Consider the following 17,484-nt stretch of genomic DNA (forward strand, 5'->3'; position numbering starts at 1 on the left):
GCTGATTTTGGATATATTTCTGTTGTCTTTAGAAAAATGAAGCTCCCTGCACCTGAACAGAATTGTCAGCAAATGACTTTGGTTCCGGGGGTTTGGTGCCATTTTTCCTGAGCTGTCCACAAAATGAACAGCGAATCTTTCCGTGCGCAGTCGAGGTGCTGAGATCCAAATCTGTCCTGGAAATAGTGTCTCTGACAGCCCTGTGATTGTGATGGAGCTGTTTAAATGAGAGCCCGTGCAGGAGACGGAGCGGCCGCCCCGCGCCGGGAGCTGATGGATTCTGCACGGCCACCCAGGCAACCCCGCTGCCATCCACCGTCATTACGCTCCTGTCAGATGTTCAATTAGAGTGACAGGGTCCCAAATTCCCCAAGATCTCTGTTTAGTCTTAGAAGATTAAAGGGTGGCAACTATTTTCAATATGATTATCATCATTATCTCTGGGAGATTTTATACTTCAAAAGTCAAAGTCATAATAGCCCAACTCACTGCAATTATTTGCAAATTGCCTTAATGTATCTTCCAGAAGCTCTTTTGGCACTTTGTAATTTATTTATTTGCTAAGCCAATAACACATTAAAATGCTAAAATGTCTCAGAACCTCTGTGAAGCACCAGTCTGCTGGGAGCTTGCCCTGACTTTGCCAGCAGCCCCTCTACCCACCAGTAACCCTGCTCTGTTTTTGTTAAAATACCTCTTCCTGGAGCTCCCTCTGATAACACCTTGAAGGATTCCTCCTTTTTTGGTTGAAACTAAAGGGAATGTGTTAATGTTACAGTAACTCTCCATGCTGATGGAAATGCTTATGAAAACATAGACTTAAACCAACATAAAAAAATATTCAGGCACAAAAAAATGCGCCGTTTCTCAAAAAATGCAATTTTTTTCTAGAGGCGTGTTTTAAAGAGGAACTCTTGATGTGCCAAGGGCTGGAAATACCACGGTGTCAGAAGCAGTGGAGGGGTGACTCTCCAGTGGCTCCAGGGTCTCTCCTGCAGAAGCCGGGAGTCTCAGGAGAGCGACCGGGCTGGCTTTGGGCACAGCTGGTGAACGCGGCTCTTTGGATCCCCATCTGTTCCCTTTCTTCTTGTCCTTAATGGTGAGCAGAGAGCAGCAGCCACCGTGCCCTGTGCATGACATTGAAACCAACCCAAAGAGCTTCTAAAACACGCTCAGCCCATTGTTCCAGAGTAATTTACAGACCGAGAGTTACGGTGCAATAATTGTGAATAATGAGGAAACCACGACAAAAATGGTAAATAGCTTGCAGACATTTTGGGAACAGAAAATAAGGCTAAATTCATTGAATAAATTAATTGCTATGGATTATTCTGCTAGCTTTAATCTGCTGCCTGCTGAAGGAAGTCTGCAAATGGCAAAGCTGGTCCACAGCTTTTATGTAGAAATGGGGCTGCTTCCCACAAGAGAGGCTGGAAGGGAATTTGCTGGGTTATAAAAGTGTGTCTCGCTTGTATTGCAATGTTCACCTTCACAGTTTTACTTGCCCTTTGAGATGGGGCAGTTTTACAATCCCATTTTATTAGTGAGCAGCTGATGGAGGTCCTGCAGGGAAGAGAGGTGGTTTTTCCCAAGGCCACGTTGTCTCTGGCAGAATCCAGGTTGGAGCTTGGGATTTTGCAGTCTCTGGATGATGCTTGTGATATTTTTCTGTTTCCCCTTTCTGCAGAAACATCTGTACTGGAGGCTGAACAAAACAACCCTGAGCAGATTTGAGACTTTACAAGTGAAAATGTAGAGAAAAAGAAGGAATGAGGAGCCACATTCCCCAGCCTGTTTTAGAAGATCAGTTCTAGTAAAGAGGAATTATATTTTAAGAACCAGACAGATTGCCTCAGATTTACTATCTTAGAGGCCAGCAGTGAAGGTGAAGCGTTTTTCTGTCAGGATTACGATTACCTGACAGGGTCTTACCATTACCAGGAGAAATTACCCTGATTTAGAAAAGATCTGTTCATTTGTAAGCAGCTGTTACTTTTTAATAGCACAGCTCTTTTTTACAGCTATTAGTAGTAATAAAAATAAAACTAAGGCCTGTGTCTTTACTTGCATGAAATTTGTGATTTAAAATGGAACTTGGCAAGCCTTGTAGATCAGCCCTGGGATTTTATAAACTGCTAGTGGTGATTTATGTGGATGGAGACCACAGGACCCACCCAGGTTCTGTGCACAAGCTGTTTGTCAGGCTTTAGCTTCTGGCAGCCTTTTTGTCCCTCCTCAATCTCGTGCCTGCAGCAGCATCCTGGAGCTGGGAGTGTCTGGTGACAGCTCAGGACAAGCTCTGTGCAATTAGCGGGGCTCAGTGTCCCTGGGCTCAGATTTATGCAGTGAACACATCCCTCCGGGGAAGCTTCAGCTTTGGCTGGGCTGGCTCTGACATCCCCCGGCTCTGTCATTTAGAGCCGGGCGCTCCCGGCACAGCGGCACTAAACAGTTCCAGGAGTTCTTCCCCATTTAGCCCCAGCCCAAAGCGGGCTGCAGTGCAGCTGTGAGGAGCTGTGAGGCCAGGCTGCTGCTGCCCGGGAGTTTTGCTGAGTGGAGCACTGTTACCCCATCTGGCTTTATCATATCTGCTCAGTTCATCAAAATAGATCTTTCCCCTCCATTTGATAAAGTTTAACAGAGCAGAACCAACCTCCGAATGTTAACACTGACCGTGGGCTGAGGCGCAGGGAGGTGCAGCTCCTCGGGCACGGGGAGCAGCCCGAGCTCTGGCTGTGCCGTGGTTTCCCCCAGACACCCCGAACCCCGGTGTGGGAAGCCTGCTGTGCCAGGGGCACGTCCCATGCTCAGGGCACGTGCAAGGGTTGCGGTTGGTTTGCTCTTACAGGGGACTCTTCTTTCTCCTTTTCTGTTTCAAACATTGACTGAGAATCAAACTTTCTGCCTTCCCTTGAAACGACACCGACATAAAGAAGTCAAAATACGTGTCTCTTCAGGACGTGCCCGAAGCCATAAAACGGGTTGTATACAAAATCAAACTAAATAAATCAGAATCCCTTTCTCCACGTTTGGGAAGGTTAAAGCTCCAGCAGCAATGGCAGCGACACATTGCGCTCCATTTTGCAGACACAATGTCACTATTTTATTTTAGTATACAATGCAGTTCACCCTAAATTACATTTTCTTCTTTTAATTTATTTTCATGAAAACGATAGCATGGCATAAATCATCTTGGGGAGGTTGCTGGGTTATTTGCATTTCAGAGGTTGGTTTTAACTTTGTATTATAAAGGAATTTGCAACCAGGAAGCTCTGGGAGGCATTAACTTGCAGTGATGGTGGTTCTCCAAAGGTGATGAATGACGTTCATTTGGCTTAGGACAAACAGCCTCAAGTTTGTGTCTTTCTAAAAAAACTTGTCAGCAGCAAAGACTGAAAGCCAGTGAGTGATGCTTTCATCTCAGGAATGAATTCCTCCTGGAAAAGCAGGGTGTTTGGGAAAAGCCGGCTGCTCGGCACTGTTCCTGCAGTGAACCTCTGCCCAGTGGAGGGGGGGGGGGGGTCACTCACTCTGTGCCACTCCAGAAAGGGGGAGGTTGGAGAATTCATGGCCTGGGGTGGGGGGGTTGAGAGGCTGCCCCTGCCCCAGACAGGGGGATCCTCATGGGGGTCCTGCCAGTGCTCTGCCAGTGCTTGGTGCTGTCCTTTGTTACAGCACTTGTTTAATGCCACCTGACAGAGGGCAACTGGAAGCCTGGAAGACTTTAATGAGTCTTCAGATGTCTATTTTCTGCTAAGAAATGTGGCAAGAAGCTCTATCTTAAATTCAGTACAGCATGGAATGCTCAGGGAATGAAACAGCGGAGTAAAACGTATTTTATTAGCGATGAACTGAGGCTGCACATGAAAGAACCTTTTAAATATCTGACATGTTAAATGCATTATTTTCCCTTCAGGAGAGAAGGAGTCAAAGGGACGGGGCTGATGAACTGTGCTCATTAACCTGACTGATGGGAATGGTATTGACGCCGGGGCTGTGCAGACTTCAAACGCGGCTGCTGTGGCTGGGCTCGGAGCCCTGCTCTGGAAAAAAGGTGGAATTACTTCAGCCATTGATGCAAGGTCTGCAGCGAGAGGCTCATCTGCAGGTGAGGCAGGAGCTGAAACAGGTCAGGCTGAAAACAGAGCAGTGAAGCGCACCCACAACAGTGGGTGAGTATCAAAGCCAGCCCTGCTGCAGGGTACCTGCTGGAGGAAAGAGTCCCTCGGCTACTGCACAGGGACACATCCACAGCTCTCTAAAACATGGGGAATTCACTTATTGCCCCATTATCATAAAATCGTGGAATGGTTTGGATTGGGAGTGACCTTAAAACTCATCTCATCCCACCCCCTGCCATGGCAGGGACACCTTCCACTATCCCAGGGTGCTTCGAGTCCCGTCCAGCCTGGCCTTGGGCACTGCCAGGGCTGGGGCAGCCACAGCTGCTCTGGGCACCCTGTGCCAGGGCTCACCAGGGTTTATTTTCTATCAGAGATTTTCGTGTAGGGGAAGTTTGCTAGAGGGAGTGCTGTTGCCTGCTCTAAGCAAGAGCAGACACGTCACCCTCAGGAGAGTATCAAAGCTCAGGAACTCAGAAGTATCTGAATGCACTGCCCATATTTTAGACAAAACCTTAATGTTCTACATGTCTTAACATTCTACATGTCATTGGCTGCCTCTAAAAGTGATTCACAAGGTTGTCACAAAGGACAGGATTCTGAAATTTGTAGGAAACCAACCTGTGTATGTCACTGCGGGAAACACAGGCAGTGAGTGCCACTGTCAAACCCAGCTGTCCCTACGGCCAGGGAGGTGCAGGGCAGTTTAGCTCACCCTATAAACCAGTGCCCCCTCTGTTCTGGCATAGCCATATAGTTCACAGGTTACTTTAGAGCATTCACAGAGATGTAGGTGTTATTTTCCTATTTTTCTAATTTATTTTTAAGGTAGAATTAGTATTCACTGAAGTGATGTAGATGCATTTTTGTACTTTCTACTGCCTGGGGCTACTGCACTTCAGTCTTTGATCTGATCAGCTCTTGCCAACTCAGCTGGTTGGAGGTTGGTCAGTGCTTGGATGAGAGGTTTCACAGGAAATTCATGTTGCTGTGAGGAATTGTTTGTGATGAAGATGGCACTTTCTGCAGTGAGTCAGTGCTGAACAAACCCCCCAGCTCGGAGCCAGGGAAGGGCCCTGCTCCCCCCCAGGGGCTGCACAAAGCACTGCTGGGTTTCCATCAGCCACAGAATGGATTCCTGGCCAACATCAAATGTGGGACCTGCAGTCAGATCTCTCAGAGAATCTGTTATTACTCCTCCCTGACCCTGACCTGTCACTGGGGTTTGCTGTGTGTGGAGGAGGGTGGAGGGGCAGATCACAGGGGCTGTGAGAGCCCCACAGTTACTGCTGTGGATGTCCAGTGTATGCCCAGAGGAGCTGGTACAAACCAGGGAACCCTGTAAACCTCTGTTAACTCCCACTGAAAAAGCAGCGCAGGGGATCTCAGCTTGCTGGAAAGAGGAATTTTACAATGATTATTTGAAGTATGAATATGAATGTATTTTAATCTAATGGCATTACAAAGGGGTTGTCATCCACCTCGTTTCACCTTTTCTAGTTGAACTAAACCATGAAGATGCTTGAAAGTCACCTGCCTCTGGATTGCACTTAGAAGTGGATTGGAGGATGGAGTTACAGCTTACGAGAGCCAGTATTTCCTAGAGAAGAAATTCTTCCCTGTGACGGTGGGCAGGCCCTGGCACAGGGTGCCCAGAGCAGCTGGGGCTGCCCCTGGATCCCTGGCAGTGCCCAAGGCCAGGTTGGACGGGGCTGGGAGCAGCCTGGGACAGTGGAAGGTGTCCCTGCCCATGGCAGGGGGTGGAACAAGAGATGAGCTTTAAGATCACTTCCAACCCAACCCATTCTACAGTTCTAGGATTTCAGTCTCATTCCAGTCAACCTGATGTCCTGAATGGGCTGTGGGACTTGGCCATCACTGTTCAAGTGCAGTGGGACTCCCCCAGCAGCAGTGCCATTGAGTGACCCCACAATCACGTCCCCTGATGATCACTCACGTGACTGATCCATTGGCGTCAGGAGGACTAAAGCTGCATCACTGTAATTTAACATCCAGTTGTTTAGTGTATAAATGCTTCTAATTGATGTGGAGATGGGAGGCTGTTCTTGGTTCCTCATTTCCCCCAAGGTGATGGAGAGTCCCCAGGAACGGCAAGTCCTGGTGTGACACCACCTGAGTTACGAAGTGTTGAGCGGATTGGGGGAGCAACAAATGTCTTCTGAGCTACAAAGAAAAGAAAGTGGTGGAACAATAGCAAAAACCAGCCTGAAATGTTCATCAATACACATGGCACAGCTTCTCTGAAGCCCCTGTTTGTTTGTTTTGGTAGCAGTGCTGGAATGTTGCTTTTGTCTGTTTCCCCCTTTATTCCTGCTGTTAAATCCACAGTAAGGGCTTCCTTAATTAGGGAAATAGAAGTTTCAAAGAGAAGAGTGTTTCCTTGCCAAGGCATTCTTTCACACCTGCAGGATGGATCCCTTTTTAGTGGAGTCCTAATTTTTTTTTGAAAAATTGTGTTCCAGCTGCAATTCCTGCATAATCTCCAGAGCAGCGAGGGTAGAGAGTTTAAGAAGAAATCTCTGCAGTAACACGGAGAAACACAACCTGATAACTCCTGAGAGATTGATGGCTTCTTCCTTCATCTAAATCTTTATAGATTAGCACGTCTGTTTCCTTTTCATGGATATGTTTGTTAGCACTGTATCATGTAACCTAATCTGTGTGGGAAGTTATTTATCCAGGGGCTGGGGGGCATTTATACCATTCACTTGTCACCAAGAATAATGGAGAGGACAGGTAAAATAATTCCAGCTGTTTTAAGGGCTGAGAGATGATTGTTTATGTTTTGATAATGGGATACTCAGGGTGAAGGATCTGAAATGGTTTTGTAACATATTTGCTGAAAACACACATCTAAAATGTCTTTTGTTCCTTTTATTCCTCTGTTTCATGAGGGCGCCTGGGGTTGCTCTGGGAGAAGGAGACATCAATTGTCACTTTGGGGTGGCCCAAGAGACTTGGGAGGAAAGATGTGAGAGTGCCTGAGAGTCTCCTGTTCCCTGTGGTTTGCTCCAACCCGTGGGTTCCCAGTGCCCTCTGCTGTGATGGGGACACAGCCTTGGGCAGGGGGGATGTCCTTGGGCACGGCTGGCACCGGGACTGTCACAGCGTTCCCAGGAGCAAAGGTGGGTGCCAGCTGAGCAGGGGCTCATTCCAGCCCTTCGAAGTGGCTGATCTCCAGAGCCCTGTCCTGGTCCTTGTCCTCTGGCAACTTCTTTGCAGGTCAGACTCTGTTTCAGAGCTGCTGTTTCCTATTCAGGCACCGAAGGAGCCTTTCCTGCCATCCTGCTGCTTTGCCAGATGTTCTCCATTTTCTGCCTGTGCAGTGATTTCTCCTCTCTAGGCATCCTGTAACTGCCTTCATCTCACTGATTTCACAGCACTCCCACGGCATCAAGAGCACTTTGAATTCTGGTCCTGTCCTCCAGAGCTCTCACAATCACTCCCAGCCTCCCATCACCCACAAATGATATCAGCGTCTCCTCTGCTCCAGCCCAGAAGGCAGCAGGAGCTCCCCGAGGGTGTCCATCAGCGTCTCATCTTCACAGGGGACACCGGTGACTGTCCTGGGGCTGCTGATGTTCAACGGGCTTCCTTCTGACCTTATGACACTTTATTTAGACTGTGCTTTTTGGGTTTCCCTTGTGAGTGTGTTTGAGGGCCACTTGCTCGCCCTGACACACCGTGTGTCACACGCCCTTGGTGGTGGCCTCTGGGGCCTTCTCTCCCTCCATGCCCTCCACTTCCCTGACCAAGCCCTCCTTAAGTTGCATTTTGTGTTTTGTGATTTATTCTCGAGAAATTTACAAACTTCTGCTGGCTCTGTCTCCTGGGCCGCCATCTAATCTTCCAGGCGATGACAACTTGATTGGTGAATAATAGATTCCAGTCTCTTCCCAGCTGCTGAATGGAGCTATAATTTCAAAACGCATCCTTGAAGATGGAACAGAGCTTGTCCTTCTCCAAGGGTTGGTCTTTAATCAGCCCAGTTGTCTTTTCAGTATGGAAAACTTCTTTTCATTGTAATATGCAAAAGAAATTACCTGGAAATGAGCCATTTACCTTGTATTAGTGTGTAGATTAGGGGCCCAGTGTTTTGGGTGCTGCAGAAAGCCTGTAAGTGATATTACCTGCTCTGGAAAACTTTAATATTAAGCAGGCAAGGTAAGCAACTGAGAGGACTGAAAACAGACACAAGGGGATTAACTGAATTGCTGAGGCATGGATCAGTGTCACAACAGAGATTAAAAGTCAGTCTCTCTGAAATCCAGAACAAAACTTTGCTGTTGCTCTGATGGCATTTTTTGATGGGCTGTGGAAAATACAGAAAAATGAAACTGGTCCCTTGAAAACATTCCAAGTTGAAGAATAACATGAAATGTGATTTTATCATTTAAAAAATGGTGATCTAAAAAATTCACTAAAATCCCAATAAGGACTCTCAGAATGGATTTTTTTTTTTTTTTTTTTTTGTTATTCTGTATTTGTACTTTCAATGCAGGAAGAACCTACTGATATACTTGTCTCATAATGTTAGCAAAAAAAATATTTGGAGAAAGCTGAATCTTCCTCCATTATTGTGGATACAAACAAAAAGTGGTTATGAATCACTTTTCCTTGATAGAATGAATTTATTTGTCCATTTATTTTACTGGAATGTCTGCTGGAATTGAAGCTGTTGATTAATGACCTGCAGGAGGTAACGCTGGAGAAATTGGCTTTTGCAGCTGTGGGGAACTCTGCAGGGCCGTGGGGGAAGGTGTAACAGGGACCCCGAGCAGGGCTGGGGCACAAACACTCCTGGCCAGGACGTCCTGTGGGGACGAGGATCACTCACTGCCCAGCAAAAGCATTGCCTCTGCCATGGGTGGATATGGAAATGTGTTGGGTAAAGTTATTCCACAACCTGCTTGTCAGAAATAATCATTACAGTGATTCTGCTAAAAATATAAACAGATCCAGTTTAATTGTAGGTTGTCACTACCATCACTTCCCAGAATCTCCTCTCTCTAACAAAATAATGGAGCTGGTACAGTCCAGACTTTCAAATACAGATGGACTAGAAGCCAGGAGGATGGTGGCAGGTGGCACTGAGGTGGCTTTTGAGTGGGCTCACCCCAGGCTGCCATGCCCATCCCCTGGCACTCTGCTGCACTTGGATGCTACCATTTTATTTTATTTCCTTCCTCATTCTTCTTTTTTCCTTGCACAGCTTGTCCTTTGCCACTCAGGGTATAAATTCTCCCTTCTGCTGTTTCCTGACCTGCCCCTTACACCCATAATCGCAAAATACGGCTGCCAGACAGCCGCTTCCCTCCCCTCCACGCGCCTCTCCGCCTGTGGAGCCGGGATACTCCTTAAATAGCACCGTTTGCCTGCCTGAGTGGGTCTTGTGACATTCGCAGCCTTTTCGGGAGTGCTGCTACACTTCATGAAGCACACATCATCGCCGTGTTTGCCGCACACCGCTCCCGACGCCCTCGTTTGTCACCGCGCCGGGGCAGCTCCGGGGCCCAGGGCAGGGGGGATTCGTTCTCGCTTCCTGCCTCACTCCTTCTCTCCCCTCTTTATCAGCTTCAGTGTTACCAGCGTTACAAGGCAGTAACAAATTCTTATCTGTGTGGCTGTTCGACTGACATTGGGGAAGGTGTGTTTCTGTGCGGAAAGATGTGCAAATAAGGGAAATGTTTGTGCTGCTCTTGCAGAAGCAAGCGGCTGATGAACAGCATCCTTTGAGGTACATGGCTTTGTCTGAAGGCAGATTGCTGCTCACACAGGTGCTTCCCAAACGTGCCCAGACCCAGAGCAGTGTGACCCACCAGCTGGGAGCTGAGGCTCGCTCGGCACGGCCGCGCTCCTCAGCCCTGGGCCGGAGGCGAGCGCTGACCCAGAAAGCGGGGACGGATGGTGGGAAATCTGCATAATGTGCGAAGGATTGGAGGCTGGAATGTCTCCTCTGCAGCCCGAGCTCGTTACCCACGGCGGCTCGGTGGGCAGCGCTCCCTCCTGGGCTCGGGGGCCGGGCCGGGCTGTCCGGGAGGAGCGGCCCCAGCGGCGTTTCTGCCTCTGAGCATCCCTCTCTTCTCAGGCTGCCATCCTCCGGCAGGGAACGAAGTGTTTCCCTGCAGAAGCCCTTTCTGTGGAGAAATGGTATTCACTTGACAAGCCAATTTGCTGTTGAAAAAAAGTCTTGACCTTAAAAAATTAATTAGTTCTGCAGGTTTGCTGAAAGTTCTTGCCTAAGTCCTGCACTGGCTGAGTCCACTGGGATCCTTCCTTTGACTTGAGCAGGAGTTCAAGCAAATTTTCTGTCACAAAAATAACTGGAATCAATACTCAGACTTCATCCTAGAGAATGGGAAGTGTGATCATGTGGTAACTGCAATTTTCACTCTTGATCTACTTTTTACATTGTCAGAACTGATGAAGCATTTTATGGGAGAAAAGAGAAAAACCAACAAATCAGGGAGTATTCCCCTAGGCTGATGAGTGCATGTGGTGTGATAAACTGCTGTTATTAATCTCAGTTGGGGGCAAATAATGGCTTCAGAGTAGAAAAAAAAAAAGCCACGAAAACAACCCCCAACCTCTTGGAAAAATTTCTTGAACATAAAAGCAAAATAATGGCAGTTGTTCCATGAGGCTTTGTGTGTAATGGTCCAAAATACTCCCAGGCACTGAATGAGGGTTTGGGTGCAATTACTCCTGTATATTAAAATTAGCACTCCATAGCAAAGCATGACATGACAATATTTATAGTAACAAGTTGCTCGTTGGCATGGCTGGGGCTGGGGAGAGGCTCAGCGAGGCTGTCCAGGACAGAGGGTTCAGGGATGCTGCCGTGGGTTCTGGGTGGACATGTATAATTAATTTAATCTTTAATCAATTTACAGTATCAATAATGAAGCACCTCTTAATGGACTTTCGACTGGTCAAGTGTCAAGGCAGATTGTGCAGCCTGGGGGGAAAGGAGAGGAGCAACTCCCTCCTTTCATAAGCTCCTTGTAGATCATGAATAAATCATTCTCTCTTGTTGGCAACTCCTTCACACTGCTCTAAGATTTCTGAAGTAACTGCCTTCCAATTTAACTTGTGCCTGAAGTTTCAAAGCAGCCTCATCCTCTAAAGAAAAAGCATCTCATTTATGTGCTGCTCTTAGTTTTTGTTACAAGGGCAGAACAGAACCTAGAATTGTAGAATCCTTTGGGTTGGAAAGGACCTTTGAGATCCTCGAGTCCAAGTGTTATCCACTGGGGCCCCTCCATGTGGTCTGTGCACAGACTGGGTGAGGCTTGTGCTGGTGTCTCAGATCTCTCATTCACCTTCCCAGCTGAGTTCCCATTGCATTTCAAGGCCATGGGAAAATGACTTTTGCTGCTCCTTCCATTTCATATTCATTCATCATTTCCATATGGTAACTACGCAGAGTTGTGCCATGTGTTATTCAGCACAGCCACACAGAAAGCTGCTAAGGATAAAAATCGATTTTTTTCTCAGAACCAGAAACTAGGAGCTGTTTCTTGTCACGCTTCAAGAGAGTGAAAAGTAGCACTGTCTCAGACCTGTGGGCTGCAGTTTTCCCATTCCTCATATGTCCTTGAGATATCAGAAAGTTTTCCTGCTCATACTGGATTGAAAGTGGGATCTTTTGAAGATTTTCTTGGGAAAACAAAACAAAAATGATGGTCAGTGTAGAGCAAATGACTCAATGTGAGGTCATGAGCATGTTTTTAAGCAAATTGATTATTTTTTTGGTTTAGTAGCACCAGCCTGGGTGTCAGGAGTTGTGTGACACTGGGTCCATGTGGGGGAGGTCTGGCTTGGGTTTGGCATTTCCCTGCCATGTCTGGAGTGGGGCAGAGCTGGCTGCCAGCAGTGGGTTCCGGGAGGATGAGGGGTGCTGTGGGTTCCAGGAGGATGAGGGAGTGGGGCTGTGCTGGCTGCAGTCAGTGAAGACCCAGATTCATTGATGGATCTGTGCTGTCCTCACCTGTGAGCAGGTGTCCTTCTGCTTAGAGGGAAAGCACTTGTGGCCCCTAAACAGGAGGGTTTGGGATGTTTTTCCTCAGTTAAGAAGTTCGTTTTTTCCCAGCTGCCGGGGTCTCTGCCAGCTAAGCCTGATCCTGGATCCCTCTCAGTGCTTCCCGCAGAGAGATGGAGCCAGGAGCAGAGTCTGGGTGTGGGTGGCGCAGCCTCGTCACTGCCGTGAGTGGCATTTCCAGCTCCCCCTCGCCCTGGTCTGGGGCTGCACACGTGGTGTTCTCCTCATTCCCAGGCAGTCTGCAGGAGCAAGTCTGCATCCAGCTTCTGCATCAGTAGGGAAGGTTATCTGAGCAGGGTGCTGAGCTGCTTTGTCAGAGTGATGCTTTGGAGACCTGCAGCTTAAACTGTGTCTTTTCAGAGCCCGCACTAAACCTGTGGCAATGAATCACCTCAGAGAGCCCGGTGTTCTTTCCCTTCAGGACAGCTCCCAGCAGTCCCTGGCGGGTGATGGATCAGGCAGCTGGAGGGAAGATCTCTTTTGACCTGCAGGAGTGGCAGAGTGGCTGCTGAAGTGGGGCTGGGGCACCAGTGCTGGCACCAGCCCATGCTGGGGGACGGTGGCCTGGCCACCCCGATGGTGCTGGTGTCCCCATCAGCCTGCCAACCTTGGTCCTGGGCACCTGCCAGGAAGGGGCTGGTCCAGAAACAGGCTGGAGGTAAGGCCAGGGAGGGCTGCAGGGTGGACCAGCTGCAGTGGTGTGTTTTCCCATCTCAATATAGTTTGTAGGTTGATAAGGAGTTTTAAAGGCACTTTTTTTCTGAAGAAGAGGCAATGGGAATGAAGGTGGGGAGTAGTGATGACACAAGGTGGGTGGTGAGAGCTGCTCATGTGTTTCCAACACAGCCAATTTCTCCCTGCAGCACCCCGCTCTGGGGTTCCAATCCTGCATGTACGGCTGAGGCTGCTGCTGGGGAGGAGGGTGAGGAGGGGTGGGCTTGGCAGTGCTGCTTTAACGATTGGACTCCATCAGCTTAAAGGTCTTTTCCAGCCTAAAATGGTTCTGTGATTCTCTGGCTGTCCCATGCCCAGAGAGGGGTCTGCCAGCACCAGGCACTCACTTTCCAAAGCAGGAGGTTTCTCACTCTGCCGTGTGGGAGTTCAGCTCTCCCTGAGGGCTGCTTCTGGTGGGTTTTGGGACTGGCACCCTGTGAGAACAGGCTGGATCACACTTACAGATCAGAGCTGCCGTGGGACCCAGCAGGGTGACAAATGCTCTGCAAAACACAGAGAAGCAAAGACAGAAGATGTAGAGGAAAAAAGAACATTTACATTTTTTACTTGGAGGAGTAAAATAAACATGGGAACGTTTCCCAGGAGAAGAGCTTGTTGTGGTGTCGATGTAAAGCTGCAGTTGCTGCCTGTGAGGTATTTGCAGAAACATGTCACTCTTCTCTGGTGCAGATTGCTTGGGCACCCCAGGCTCAGCTGTCCCAAACTGGCCAAGTGCTTAACCTTTTTCTAATGTTTTAGGGTCAAGAAAGATCAAACAGGGGAAAACAGCTTTCAGTTCCTTGATTATTCTTTTGCGGGTATCTCAACCAAAAATAAACCACCCTCGAGTCTGCTGAAGAAGCGCTGTGTGGTGTTTCCAACCGCAGCAGTGCAGCCGCCTTTGCAGCGCAGGATGGCTCCTTATGGTGCCTGCGTTGCCACGGCAACACGGGTGGGCACCACGGGCATCTGGTCCATCCATCCCGGGTGAGCTCCTGTGCTGGAGGACTCGGCACTCAGGGCTGCCTCGCTGTGCTCTACTTTTTAGTTGGTTGTGGCTGTAGTGCTTCAGTGCAGTTATTTAATACAGGTAATTATGGGAATAATAACTTGGGAAAGGTTAGACTTGATGAACTGGGGGATGACTGTGGCTTTTGGCATTGACCTGATGAGCGTGGTGCAGATACTTATTGGTAAGAAACTTGCAGATTCTGTACATTTTAATCCAAAGCACATTTCTGTCTCTCACAGCAGTTCTTTGATTAGTGGTGTTCACCTCGGGGTCAGAACGTGGAGAGAAAATCATCGGTCAGAGTTCAGGCAGCTGCTGGGGCTGGGTGTGAGCAGCGCAGGGGCGGAGGAGGGTGATGAGGGAGGCGGGGACTCAAGGCCACTCAGGGCTACCCTTGTGTCACCTCATTTCCCAGGCAATGAATGAGATCCCATAAAGTGCTGAGGTGCCACAGGCTGGGGAAGGTGCTGATTTATTTGCTGCGTTCTGTGAGGCACAAACACAGAGGAGTTGTTGGGTTTGACATCCTTTGGTGGCCACTTGGGGGGTGTTATCAAAAGTGCTGGAACCAGCTGGTGGGAAATGGGGTTCACATGTGGGATGGGAGCTGGGGGGAGCAGGAATTGTCCCAGGGAGGGGTTCTGTTGTCGCCATTGACTGTGCTCACTGCTGGCAGTGAGACAACCCTGCCATGGTCTGATGATTTCCAGAAGCAATAGAAGGAGGTGTTAACACGAGGAAGGACAATGCTCTGCTCTGGGCATTCCTGATCTCTGTAATCAGGCAGACACCACAGAGCAGGAGTTCCCGAGAATTGCATCCTTAGGCCCGAGATGCCATCGTAGACATTTCCTGTGTGTCATGTATTGTCCCCAGTTAAACTCTGTAATTGGGAAGTGGAGCTGGGCTGTAGAGGAATGAGGATTTTATAAGAAGAAATGCCATCATTCCCTGGTCTGCTCTTGGCCATGCCAATTCCATGTGGAATTGAGATTAGTTCTTTAAACTCTGATTTGTAGAGGTGGGACAATAATTCTGATTTTATGGGGATACTGTAAATGGTAATTAATTTCTATTTCCAAAGTATTTTTACATCTTCAGAGGGCTCTTCCTTAAAATAACATATCCTTACTCATTTTTATTGCATAAGCAATGCAGAGAATAATACCAAATAATATTTATTGATGCATTTTAGTGTTAAAAATGTAAATTCACTTCCATGTTTGCGATATTTTTCGTTTGTTTCCCTCAAACCTTCAGACAGATGTTTTTGATTATAAAATTTTAAAAGCCTAAATGCTTCTGGCCTCAGTAGCGTTAGTGAATTTATCTGCACCTGGGTGCCGAGCAAGTGCTGTGGCAGAGGGAGGAGTTCAGCCAGCAAGTCTCCAGCACCTCTGGAAATCAGATTCTATTGGATACACTGAGTTCGATGGCAAGGAACCAGCAATGCTGGGGAAGGCAGCCCCTCGTGGTGTGGCAGTGGCATATCCCAGTGGCATATCCCTGCCTCCCTCTCCCCGGGGCTCTGCATCCCTCCCGGATCCGCACCCTGCGGACGGAGCGCCGGGCAGGCACAGCCCATCCCGTCCATGTCACAGCACCTGGCAGCGTGTGCTGGGCCTGACTCGGGCTGAGCAGGCAGGGAAATGTTTTGGAGTCTTAAGGTAACAGTAAAGTAAGATTTAACATCCAGCTCTGGCTAATGAAAGAGCAGAAAAGGTCAAGTGTACTTAACATCTTTGCTTCAATCGACTCTTTCCTGTCCACTGAAGAAAGCCTCTTATCCAATTGTCCCTGAACTGCTCGGGAGTAAAGGGAGAGGACAGAATTCCTCGCTCTCCATCTGTCATCCTCTAGTTTGTAAGTCCTGTTGGAATCTCCTATCACCACCTGTGGCATGGGAATAGGGCAGGAAATTAACTCCCATCCAGTCTTGCAGGTGACCACAGGTGGCACAGAAGAACCTGGCAGGTGGTTCAGTGCAGGAGCCCCTAAACCCCTCTGTCACACCTGCAGAGGTCTCTGAGGCCCCGAGGTGAGCCAGTCCTGAGGATTTACAGGTAATTGCTGACCCCTCATTTGCATTCTATCGCCCTGTCCTTGTCGGTACCTCTGAGCAGTGTCTGTGTTAGAACCAGTGGCAGGAGATGAATGAAGAGAAGTCAGAAGGTGGGGCTGGCCTAGGCTGGAGTTCCTGCAGACACAGATGAAAACTGCCCAGCCCTGCCCGGCCACGGCGAGTTAACCTGCGCTGCTGTCAGGAGGGTCAAGTGTCTGAGATAAAAACTATGCTTTGGACAATTTTTATTGCCTTTGACATTCACTGCTGGCCTATCAATTCTCAGACACAAAATAACGTGCTCTGGCTCTCAAAAACTCTGCTTTTGGAGCCTCTTCAATTTGCCAAAGGACTCGAGGTCCAACTGAAATGAGATCAAATTGAATCATATTAGTGCTGAGGGGTTAAAACCAAAAGGAGGTTGTTTATCACTAAGAAATGTTAAGGAAAACCTACCAGCCTGGGCAGATACCCAGATGGAGCCCCTGTTTGCTGTGCCAGTGCAAGGTGACCCTTTGCACAGTGCGTGTTTCCACAGCCACCCGGTGCAGTGGGGTGGGAGCAGCTCCCACCCAAACTCCTGCCCAAAGCGAGCTGAGCCAAGCCCGTGACCTGTGCCCGGCGTCGCTGCCTGGGGCTGGGGGTCTTTGCTGTAATCTGATTTCTCTGCTTCTCTTTAGGCAGCACAGAGCACGTTGCACTTTGGGAGAAAGTAAAAGCAGCTCCAGGAGCTCTGTTCCTGCAGCCAGGCTGGGCCCTGGGATATTGCAGAGCCACGGGGCTTCTGGCTGGAGAGCAGAGGGGCTGTGTAAGGTCTGTCCCACAGTGGCTGACTCGGAAAATGGGCATTAGGGCACGTCAGAGGGAGAGGATGAGGATAAAGTGGTTCTTATTCAGCTTCCACGACTCACATCTACACTACTGCATCCATTAGCACAATTTTTGCCAGGAGTTTTCCTACTTGTTTTCTGCACACACTCACACATAGTGTTTTTTTTAAGCATTCTGTGACAATGAGTTCCAAAATCAATTACATCTATTTCTTTTTGTTTTAGAACTGCTAGAGTAATCTATTTTTATGTCCCTTATTCTTGTATTACATGAAGGACTAATTTTTTTTCCTAGTCACCTTTAGTCTGCTATTCTTAATTTTACGAACTTCATCAGTCCCTCCCCACTCTACAAACAAAATTAAGATCTACAGCTCGCATGGCTTTAGCATGTGATAAGCCATCAAATGTTGAAATAAGAAAACCATCCCCATAAGCTATAGCATCAAACAATCCACAGTTGAAAAATGCTGGAGATTTGCACTGACTCCAGCTATTTTGGCCAAACAGCTCAGCCTCTGGGCAGATTTACACCTCCAATTACAGAAATAGATCTCCCTGTGTGCAGGCGGTTTGGAAAAATAAAAGCAGCCCTTGATGTCCCCGGCAGCCAGGCTGTGCCTGTGCCTGTGCTCAGGGCAGGGGCTGAACGCTGGTGCTGGGTGTCCTTTGCCACAGGCACG

The 17,484-nt window shown here is 48.4% G+C and overlaps 1 long non-coding RNA gene across 10 annotated transcripts in view; it reads left to right on the forward strand.

The window, feature by feature from the left end:
• Positions 1-11,182, forward strand: part of LOC116451601 — a 28,854-nt gene extending 17,672 nt beyond the window's left edge. For 7 of the 10 annotated variants that reach the window (XR_004243245.1, XR_004243242.1, XR_004243249.1 and 4 more), the window contains 2 exons: positions 3,917-4,108; positions 6,605-11,182. This is a non-coding gene — a long non-coding RNA (uncharacterized LOC116451601). Of the gene's footprint in view, positions 1-891; positions 1,100-3,916; positions 4,109-6,604 lie in introns of all 10 variants that reach the window. The other 3 variants (XR_004243248.1, XR_004243244.1, XR_004243247.1) reach the window with 3 other exon arrangements.
• The last annotated feature ends 6,302 nt before the right edge of the window (positions 11,183-17,484 follow it).

Source organism: Corvus moneduloides, chromosome 15 (assembly GCF_009650955.1).
Source record: "Corvus moneduloides isolate bCorMon1 chromosome 15, bCorMon1.pri, whole genome shotgun sequence".
Taxonomy (NCBI): Eukaryota; Metazoa; Chordata; class Aves; order Passeriformes; family Corvidae; genus Corvus; species Corvus moneduloides.